At 34.3% G+C, this 12230-nt stretch overlaps 1 non-coding gene across 1 annotated transcript; it reads left to right on the plus strand.

Moving 5' to 3' along the window:
- Nucleotides 1-12158: 12158 nt before the first annotated feature.
- Trnae-cuc (transfer RNA glutamic acid (anticodon CUC)) lies at nt 12159-12230 on the plus strand. Its single transcript has one exon. It is a non-coding gene; the product is annotated as a tRNA-Glu (tRNA).

The following is a 12230-nucleotide window of genomic DNA, read 5'->3' on the forward strand; positions in this document are numbered from 1 at the left end:
TTATTATTATTACTATTACTATTATTATTATTATTATTATTATTATTATTATTATTACTATTATTATTATTATTATTACTATGATTATTATTATTATTATTATTATTATTATTATTATTATTATTATTATTATTATTATTTGCGATAATATGACACTATTGGAGTGAGACAAAATCGCGGATGTTTAAGGTGTCATTTTCCTTTTTCTCACTCTCTTCCCAGCCCAGAAAAATATGTTTGGCAAAAAAAAAAAAAAAAGAAAAAAAAAAAACTCAGTGTATTTCGATTAGTTAAGACTAGTGGACTGATGACGATGGATTTCGAAAGAAATCACAGCTGAAATATGTATGCATATATGTAGCCAATAATTGTTGTGAAAATAAAAGAATTTATCAATCTTTTATTATACAGATATTAGATTGGATTAACATTTAGGAGACCAGAGCAATACAATCATCACACGCACACACACACACACACACACACACACATATATATATATATATATATATATATATATATATATATAATGAGAATTCTTAAATGCAACATGGTCATACATTTCATTACATTAAAAATATATTTTCAAATATTTGTACTGATGTTTTGTTTTCTTAATTTCATTTATCCTGAGGAAGTCTCGAAATAAAGACGAAACAGTGATGAACACATGACTTGATTTGTTCCTTTTTTATTTCTCTGCGTATATATATATATATATATATATATATATATATATATATATTCCAGTTTTAAAATATTCAAAGATAAAAACCAATGAATTTAACGAGGTTTATATAATAGTGCGCAACAATAAATGGAGCAAGGTATACTTCTTTTCATATTCAAATAAGCATTTTTTAATGTCGCTACACAATCATTGCAACGTGTTGAGAATCATAAGAGTCAAATTTAACTAATAAACTTAAATAGCGAACATACTAATAAACAGGAATATAGGAATTAACGCCGCTTTATAAATCATGGGGTTTTCTAGGTACCTCCCAATTAAACCAAGAGCTTTCATTTTAAAAGATGAAAATATGAATTCAATCGTAAAGTAACGAAGTAATTATAATATTGATGGACACTAAATATGGTTCATCTTCTTGATATAAACGTTAATAATATAAATCTGTCAACGTTTTATACACATGCTGATGATGTGTAGGTATTTATTCGCTTCCCCACGAAAGCAAAATGTGTCACAAGGCCGATTTTAATGTGTGGGAAAACCAGCTTACACAAAAGGGGAACTCTGGAAGTAGGCCAAAAAAATTTGCCTTAGTATATTTTTCGATGTATTACAAAACAACTGACACCAGATATGCCCTATGGCAAAATATCTTTTCTCTCTCAGCTGAACAGTGTGCAAATGAGACCACTGGATGGTTCAAAACTGCAATTGAGGCACGGAAATTCTACAACAAGCCCCACTCTCCTCAATGGTTTACCTCTGCTTGTGCAGCTGCCATTGCTCAAAGGCAGCATGCGTTCGACAGAGTCAACCGACATAAGTCCAGTTCAAACAGAAAGAAGTATATAGAAGCAAGAAATAATTGTAAGAGAGTAATAGCGACAGCTAAGCCAGAATACACTGAAACCACCAGGAAACGCATCGAAGCACAGAAATTAGGCACTCGTGACTCGTGATTTTTGGAAAATCTGCAACAGTGTAGTAAATAATGGGTAATCAACGATTCCCCCACTATCAAACAATCATGAGGTTGCTTGCACGGCAACCGACAAGGCAAATCTGCTTGCCAGTCGGTTTGCCTCAAACTCCACTCTGGAGCTGGCACACCACTCCCTCCTCGACTTTCCTTTACGGCAGACGCCACACTAGACGATTTGAAAATCACCCCTTCTCAGGTGCATGGTATCATAAAAAAAACCTAGACACCTCAAAAGCATGCGAACCAGATCTCATCCCAGCTGTGCTAATAAAAAAATGCTCTGCTGAGGTTACTGCAGTTCTCTCCAAACTTTACAATAAATGCCTTTACGAATCTTGTTTTCCCGACTGCTGGAAAACCGCTTCTGTGGTACCAGTCTTCAATAATTCTGGTGAAAGAATTGACCCATTAAATTATCGCCCCATTAGCTTCCTCCCACTTTTCGCCAAAATATTTGAGTCCTAAGTTAATCAAGCCCTAGTCCAACACCTAACAGCTGCTAAACTCCTGACCAATAAACAATATGAATTCAGGCAAACCCGTTCAACAGCAGATATCTTAACTGTAGTCTCTGAACGTATATACCGTTCACTGGACAAAAAAGGGGAGAGTAGAGCGGTAGCCCTTAATATATCTAAGGCTTTTGACAGGGTATGGACACAATGGTCTTCTAAGGAAAATGAGATATTATATAAAATCACTGGAAAAATACATAATGTAATTAAATCCTTCTTAAGTAAGAGAAAAATCCAAGTTGTCCTCGACGGTCGTACATCCAAACAATATAATATAAATGCGGGAGTACCCCAGGGGTCTATCCTTGGGCCTTTATTATTCCTGATATTCATAAATGACCTCCCTGATAAAATTGTTTCGGAGATGGGTATATTTGCCGATGAAACCACCCTCTATAACAGGCATGAGAGGAAAACAAATGAACACATATCTAAGGAAATGGCAGAAATACTAGAGGATGACCTCCAATCTGTAGTGGAATGGGGACAAAAATGATTGGTCACATTCAATGCTGCTAAGACTAAGCTTGTTTCCTTCAACAACTACAAGAAACCTTTTCTACCACCAATAGCAATGGCCAAGAACACACTGCCTGAAAGTACTTCCTTTAAACTCCTCGGCCTAACGTTTACAGGGAACATGAACTGGAATATATACATTGATAGCATTGCCAAGGCTGCTGCAAAGAAGGTGGGCTGTCTCTACCGTGCCAGAAAACTACTTACACCTGAAAGTATCCTGTATCTCTATAAGGCCACCATTCGCCCATGTATGGAGTACTGTTGTCACATTTGGGCTGGTGCATCTGCTGATTGTCTCGCACTCCTGAACAGGGTTCAAAAGAGAGTCGCCAACCTGATAGGTCTTGAACTGTCATCTAGGCTTCAACCTCCGTCCCATCGATGAACTGTTATATCCCTTTCCCTTTACAGTAGAGATTCCTAGGTGTTAGAAAGCCTTTTACTTCAATAGTTTCTTCCTCAGAACTGCAAGGCTTTGGAACTCCCTTCCAGAATACTGCTTTCCCAACTGTACTGATATTCAGATGTTTAATGTGAACAAACATCTTTCTACTCATTTCCCTTCATAATGTCCCCGCAAATTATGTCCCCGATAGTAGCCCCCTTGCCTTGTTTGGGGTGAAGATTAAATAAAAAAAAGTATAGAAAGGTTTCCCCTCAATTGACTAAGGACAATAATTAATTTGAGTGTAGCATCAAAACAGATACTTCACTTTAATCCTGGCTTGTAAACGCTGATGTGTATGATAGATATAAGCATGAAACCAACCAGAATGTATCGAAAAACTGAACTCAAAACGTGGACAAACCACAACATATGAAATACAAAATCACATATAATAACATTGTGGAGTTATATTTCGTTCTCTTTAATAACAGACATTTTCAGATTGAAAACAGACATGGGAAGTTTATACTTTTCACACGACAAGCAAATTATGAAGAGAGAGAAAATAGAAAGACGTGTAATTAGGATGAAGATTAAGGAGGAGGAGTTAAACCATTTTTCCCTTCTTTGTATTTATTCTTCTTCATACAATGTCTTTTATATAAAAGAATATATGAATATCATCAAGTTTGCAGTCTTACAAAATCTCTGTTATTAAAAAAATGTATGAGTCTTTACTTTATTTGCCTATTCTCCAGGAGCTTAGACTCAAGTTCAGGTGTGAGTTTGATTGAAAGTTTCTGTGGAACGAATGGATTCCAATTTGCACGCCCAGGTTATCACTTCGTGTAATTCAGCATTTTGTTTTGTTTGTTTTTTTTTTTTTTTTTTTATATTAATGAACTTGTCATTTTTCCACTTTATTTTATGCGCAAAAAAAATCACTGAACAAAAAAAAACCCTAACTAAGGGTAAGGATAATAAGTAAACGTTGGATAAAATGATGGTTAAAATTATTACGACGTTGCCAGGATTCGAACATGGAATCTTCTGATCCGTAGTCAGACACGTTATCCATTGCGCCACAAATCCTGTCCGCATTCCGAAAGATGTTACCGTGACTCTATACAGACAGTACTAAATTCTGTTGACATGAGCAGGTAACTTTTTCAACAATTGCACGAAACGGTCCAAAACCCTTATTGTGGTACTCCGTGTTATTTATTACGAACTATATATAGATAAGGACAATCTAGGGACTCACACCTTTCAGGGGGGGGGAAAGAATTTTTCAATTCGGTGCATCCGTTTGAAAGTTTTATTTGTATATATATATATATATACAAACATAAATAAATAAACATTTAGAATTTTATTAATAGTATAGACACGCTAATATAAATTATATTGTTAAACTATCGAGTATTATAAATTATTTGTGTTACTAAAAACAATAAAAAAAAAATGAAAACTATCTGATTCTTAATACATTTTTTTCGGATTTTATTTATGCGTTTGAAACGGTTACTCTGCGGTCTACCTTGGGCTTAATTTGATCTTGTTTTAATAGTCCATTAGAAACAGCAAAATTATTTATCGACAGAAAAATAGAATTTTCATAAAATAATTAATTAAAATGGTTAACTTATTTTCTAAGAAACGGAAAACCATCCACGTAAGTATAATTAATAAGTTATTTTTTTGTAAACAAATTAGTAGTTTGAGTTTTATTTCACAAAGTAATTCAGTAGAATGCGTGGCTCATTTAATTAAGAAACCGAAATGCATCCTAGTGGATTTTATTTTATGAAAAAAGTTGATAAAATGATCCATTAAAATGGTTAATTCATTTTAATAGAAAACGCAATTAATCATGAAAAAAGATGTACCCTACTCTAGCAGAGGACGAAAAGGATGTGTTACTATAGTTTGTCAGGAAGTTCGTCTTATTTTTTCGTCTTTGAGACGTTTTTTACGTCCTGGTCACGTTAACAAGCTCCCTGGGGAAATAAATGATAGAACATAACTATAAAACGTTTCTTATGTCGAGGATGAGACGAGAGGTAATACGACGTCGGCAACGTCTGCTTGGCAGATTTTGCCGTTGCGTTTTCTTGGCGTTGTTATGCGTCATTAGTTTTTGTTTATTTGTTAAAATCGAGCCGTTATCAAGACCCACAGACTAACACACTCTAGCACGCAGAATTCCACCATGCGGTCAAGAAAAAGAAAGAAAACAACAGATTCTTCATTTATAATGATGTGTAGCGTAGAAATTTATCTGATATAAGCAAATAATTTTTTTTTACAAAAAATGCGTTGTTTTTAGCCTTCAAAACGTATCCATTTACATACGTAATTATTTTCAATATATATATATATATATATATATAGTAAGTTATAAAATATATATCGCGATTAAGCTACACTGAATATTCCGCGTTTCATCCACTCTATGACTCTTCAGGCTTATGCGCGAATTTTGTGGTTGTCTGTCGTTTTTATACACGCACCTTCTATTAAGATCTTAGTTAGCAAATCAGCTTTCTAGTATCCACCGCGCCTTTTCCATCAGCCAATGAACATGCACTTATCTGACAAAGGCCTATTTGACCTCTGGTTGACCTGTTCCTTTGTGTGTGCTCTATTTAGCCTGGATATCTAGTTTCTTGACCTGTTTTAAATCTAGGTTAGGTTTTTTTGTTTTTTTTATGTTAGTTTATATATAAATATATATATGTACATACATATATGCATATATATATATATATATATATATATACATACACATATGTGTGTGATCGTTTATGTATATTCATGTTTATTTAATTTATTTATTTGTTTATTTTCTATTGTTTATGTTAGTTTAAAAACTATTTTGTATCGCTATCATAGAGTAAATTTTATCTTGTGATATATATAAATATATATATATATGTACATACATATATGTGTGTGTGATCGTTTATGTATATTCATGTTTATTTAATTTATTTATTTGTTTATTTTATATTGTTTTTGTTAGTTTAAAAACTATTTTGTATCGCTATCATAGAGTAAATTTTATCTTGTGATATAAATAAATATATATATATGTACATACATATATGCATATATATATATATATATATATATATATATACATACATACACATATGTGTGTGATCGTTTATGTATATTCATGTTTATTTAATTTATTTATTTGTTTTTGTTAGTTTAAAAACTAGTCTGTATCGCTATCATAGAGTAAATTTCATCTTGTGAACACAGTTGTTCGCTATTTCTCTTCTACAGTTTAATAGATGTTGGGGTTCTTTAAAGTACAGGATAGAAACTATTTCATGAAGGCATAATCTACATGGGTCGTCTAGGTCTCTACACGTGGTAGCTTGTCTTATTAATTTCCATTCGACTACCGGCGAATGTCCGCCTTCTTTGGGTTCCCGGTATTTATTCGCTAGTGTTGTTTTCATACGATGTTTTTTATTGTTGAATGTACTTTTGTGGTCATAATATCGAGTTCTGAAATCTAAGGAAGTCATACCGACGTAATATTTCTTGTTATTCGGGGCTTCTTTCGCAAATATTGTGGCCTGGTAAACTACACTTTTGGTTAGACATTTATTTTGAAGTGGGCAAAGTGTGCGGTGTCTACAGTTGCATTTATCTTGTTCGTTATTAGTATTTTTATTTCTAGTATGGTTGTTCTTGTCCGGGGTTAGTTTATTATTATTATTATTATTATTATTATTATTATTATTATTATTATTATTATTATTATTATTTCTGCTAGTGTTAGTTTTATTTTTGTCATATTGTCTACCTTTTTATTGTTTATTTTGTTGTTTACATTGTTTTTATTTAGTATTTTGTTATTATGTGCTTTAATTATCATCTCTAAATATTCGCAGCAGCTGTAGGATAACTTTATGGTATTTTTATTGAATATTTTGTGCAAGGGGTTGGTTGCGGGAAAGTGTTTTTCAATAAGATCTAGAAATTTCTTGCCAAGTTTTGTTTTTAACATTTGATTGTATGGGGCCGTATACCAATATAGTTCTTTTTCTTGTATTTTTAATTTTATTATAGTTATTGGTGTTTTGTTGCTTATATTTGATATCGATATTTTTGTATCCACTATTTTTTTAGGGCTGTTTCATAGATATTGGTTGACCTGTTAAATGCATTTTCATCGCTTGAGTTATTACTGAGTCTACTTACGATCGAGTTAGGAGTCTGTTTTATAATTGATGGTGGGTGATTGGACTTAGGGATTACGTATATTAGAGGAGCGTTATCTTTTAAGTAGGGTTCATATGTGTTTTTATCTAAATTTTTCGTGACGTCAAGGAAGTTTGTTATTTTTATGTTAGCTGATATGTCTGCTTTTAGGCCTAATTTTTTCATTTTCTTGTGTATGATTTCCTTAAAGTTATCTCCCTTGACTTTGTTGGAGTTTTTTTATTATAGCTAGTCCATCATCTCTATATAGGCTGATATCCGTAGTATCAAATATGCTTGTGAGGGTATATAGAATGAATAATCCCACAAGATCTAATGCCTCTGCAGAATCCCTGGCACTCATTAGCAAATCAAACGAATTTATCATTTCAATTTTTATCCATTGGTTATTGTTATTTATTAGAACTGATTTTCTACATTTTTTAATGATGTTGATTTCTTCCGAAGATATATCAATGTATGCCTCGGCAAATTCTAGGGCAATGTTAAAATGTTCTTCGGATATCGAGGGATAGAAGTCTATGATGTCGAACTGTATAAACGTACATTTATCTTTGTTTTCTATATTTTTAAACCAGGTGATTGCTTCGGTAGTATTTGCCCACTGGTTTAAATCTAGGTCTTGTTTGATTCGTCTACACTACTACTGATATAACAGCTACTTTTCTATTGCTACTACAATGAATGGCTGTTATATCTGACGAAAACTAATTATATATATTTTTTTAATTTTAAACAATGAACCATGAGGAATTATAATTTTTATAATGTAAATCTAAAAATGTATATATTTTTTGTATAGCTAATAATTGGTTTTCAAGGCGGAACTTGTATAGCTGATATTGGTTTTCGATGCGGAATTAAATTTTTATTAGATACTCCATAAAAACAAATATCCACATTTCTGAAAGCCGCTTGTACCATTTAATTAAGACAACATTGTAAACGATTTTAGAAATTATAATTATTCAAACTATCAATACGATATGCAAGTAATTAATTTATGTAAAGTAAACATAAAAGTTTGCAGAGGTCAAGCCATGAATAAGTTTATTAACGATGCTATGAAGGTGAAAAAAATAAGTATTTTGTAAAACAAAACTGAACCTAAATACATTTTCTCATCTATATAGTTACGCAAGTTTATAAAAATATATAGTTTAGGGCTCATAAGTACAATATGTTGTTTTCAGATAAATAATAGTAAGAACTGATAAAGAAACTGAAATATTGAACTGATTTTTAATTAAATAACATTTAATGATTTTTATTTTTAGGCTCATTAATTGATTGTTTTACAGTAATCCATATATAATTGTAAACAGCCAAATCCCATTCAAACGTCAACTTATTTAATTGCATCACTTTAACGAATACTTTCGTCCTCCCCACCCCGCTCAAAAACTGTTTTCATGCAGTCTTTTGAAATATTGTCCAGTGAACAATGTAGAAAAATTAGATCACAGTAGATCAGAAAGCGAATTAAAATCATAGCCTTGAACCGAATATTCGGAATCGGAATCAGGAATCGAAATTGGTATTGGAATCGTAAAAGTTTGTGCCTATTTTCCGATGCCAAAACGATTCCTTTAATTATTTTTTTTAGTTGGTTTTGTTTAAAACAAAATCTTCCACTGATAACGATAATAATAAAATGATATTTATTGATTTCAAATTACCAGTAAAGATAAAATTCGCCAAGGAATATGTTCCTATATAAAAGATGGCTTTCCATGTGGTAGGGAAATCTCCAGAGAAGATCCTAACTTACCCTATATGTGCTGAATTTATATTTGCTCTCTATCGCCCCCACAACAGCGGAGTTACTATCTTTAAAATGAGAAAACTGATCACGCCCTATCTGCTTATCCTTCAGCTAATATTCATGTCTGTCGAGACTTCAATGTTCACAATGTGGAATGATTAACTTACTCAAACAATACCGATGGTGAGGGGAGGTTCTGTCATGATTTCTCCATTGCTTATGACCTCACTCAGATTGTTCACGAACCCACCCGTGTTCCCGATACTGATGGCCAGTATTCAAGTCTCCTAAACCTCTTTCTCACAACTTGCCCTGAACTGTGTTCAACTTCTGTTCTGTCTCCACTTGGATCTTCCGACCACTCAGTTGTATCAGTTAAGATAAAAATGAATTGTAATAAGTCCCCAGATGTACCTCTCCATCGTACAGTATATCGATACTCTATGGCTGACTGGGATAGCTTCCGCACATTTATATCAGATCTACCTTTGCGTTCGATGTTTCAAAAGGATGTGCCCTCTATAGTATCAGACCTGACGGAATGGTTAACTGTTGGTACTGACCGTTTCATAAACTCGAAAAATTCCAACAAAAACCTAACAGCCAGCCGTGGTTCTCCTCAGAATGTGCTGCTGCCATTGCGCATAGAAATCACTTTTTCCATTGCTTCCAACGTAATAGATGTACTGAGACTAAAGCTGTTTTCAGAACTGCCAGCAACCACTGTAAAAAAGTAATAAAGAACGCAAGATAGTTGTATGCTCAGTCCGTCAACTCCAAAGTAGCTGAGCAGCAGCTTGGTTCCCAACAGTTTTGTCAAATAGCAAACAGAATCCCGAACAGAAGCGTGTGCTCTATCACAACTCTCATAAATGGACCTGGGGTAACCCTATCAGCATCAGACAAAGCCAAACTCTTTGCCAAGAACTTTGCAGCTAATTCTACCCTTTGCGACCAAGGCTGCCAACCTCCAATATTTCCTCCTGTATCAAAAAATATGCTATGTGATATACATATATCTGTACGTGATGTTGCCAAGCTAATCAAAAACCTTGATTCCAGTAAAGCAACCGGCCCTGACGGTATTCCAATTATAGTACTCAAGAGACTTCAACCAGAACTAGCGCCCATACTTACAAAACTGTTTAAACGTTGTCTTATCTCATCAGTATGCCCCGTATTTAAGAATTCAGGTGATCGCTCATCTTCCTCACAGTACAGGCCAATAAGTCTCATGTGCGTCATGAGTATGTTGCTGGAATCTGTGTTAAATACAAACGTATTCAACCATCTCAGAAAGTTGCTGGAATCTGTGTTAAATACAAACGTAATCAACCATCTCAGAAAAAATAACCTTAGTGACACGCAATATGGTTTCCGTTCTGCTAGATCTACAGCAGATGTGCTTACAGGTATATCTCATAGGATTAGCGAATCTCTCGACGGAGGCTACCTTTCTAGGGCATTTGCTCTTGACATATCAAAGGCCTTTGATAGAGTATGGCATAAAGGTTTACTTCACATATCTCCAGCTATGGTATAGCTGGAAATGTCTTCTCAATTACTAAATCATTTCTCTCTGATAGGTTCATAAGAGTAGTGGTTGATGGGCAGAAATCAGACGCTCTTAGTATTAATGCTGGAGTCCCTCGAGGGTCCATCTTAGGCCCAACTCTTTTCCTGATCTATATTAATGATCTTCCAAATCACATCCTTACATCATTCGTAGACATCTATGCTGATGACAATACTATCCATGGTAGCACATCTAAGACCGTAAACGACCATGTTCTCTCTGATTCTCTCTCCTCTGATCTTGAGCAAGTGGTACAATGGGGAAAGAGGTGGTTTGTTACTTTTAATGCATCTAAAACCAAGCTTTTATCTTTACATCATCAACGCTCTGATCCTCATCTGGCATCAATTAAAATGAATGGCTCTCGTCTTGAGGAGGCCTCAAGTTTTGACAAGCTTCTGGGTTTGACCTTTACTCCTGATCTGAAATGGAACACATACATTAAATCCGTTGCCAAGGCCGCTGGAAAAATGGTGGGATCCTTCTATCTATTCAGTAGATATCTCACTGCTGATGCAATTCTCTATCTATATAAGAGCCAGGTACGTCCAAGTATGGAGTACTGTTGCCACATCTGGGCAGGAGCTGCTAGAAAGGACTTATCCTGTCTTGATAGAGTTCAAAATAAACTTCGTAGCCTTGTGGGGGATGCCCTTTTCTCTTCCCTGCAACCTCTATCTCACAGAAGAGATGTTGCGAGTTTGTCTCTGCTTTATCGTTATTTTCATGGCAGGTACTCGGCTGAGCTCCAATCTATGGTCCCCCCTCGCCAAACTTTCACAAGAAACACCCGTCTAGCAGAAAACACTATCACTAGTTCCCCCCCACTCTTTATCTGTGCCTAAACCTAAGCGTAGATTCCATGAGCAAAGCTTCTTTCTTAGAACTGCACGCCTATGGAATTGTCTTCTGTTTTCCTGCTTTCCAGCTGACTACAATATGGTTGTCTTCAAGTCTAACGTAAACAAGTTTTTGATTAGCCGTTCCATATAAGTTAACAAATTTACCGAATCTCCATTACTAACGGTTACTATATTGTCCAATTTCTACTGTACACGCTTAAACCCTTATCCTCGAGTGGGCTCTTGGCCTTGATAAGTAGTGATGCCTATATAAAAAAAACCCACAAAAGTGTTTTTTATGTTTGAGAATATATATGCACATTTAACGTGTGATTTTATGGTAATCGGGAAAAATAACAATTTTATAATGAAATATTTACAGATTTATAAAGAATCGGAATTCGCAATAGTATCGGAATCGGAAATTTAATACGGAATTGGGAAAATATTGGAATCTTCCCATCACTATAAAATACGTTCAAAAAGGTTATACCTATCTGTAGTGTGTACTTGAAAAACAACGGTTCAGTTTTGAGTAAAAAGCCAGCAGTTCAATGGCAGTCATTAAAGATAAATAGATAGGATAGTAAACAATGTTTTATATAGTTATACATTAAAACTAGGTATCAGATTCCCAAGTGGTCTAGTGGTTAGGATTCCGCGCTCTCACCGCGGCGGCCGGGGTTCGATTCCCCGCTTGGGAA

This window comes from Euprymna scolopes, chromosome 2, assembly GCF_053919585.1.
Source record: "Euprymna scolopes isolate OS-2025 chromosome 2, ASM5391958v1, whole genome shotgun sequence".
Classification (NCBI taxonomy): domain Eukaryota; kingdom Metazoa; phylum Mollusca; class Cephalopoda; order Sepiida; family Sepiolidae; genus Euprymna; species Euprymna scolopes.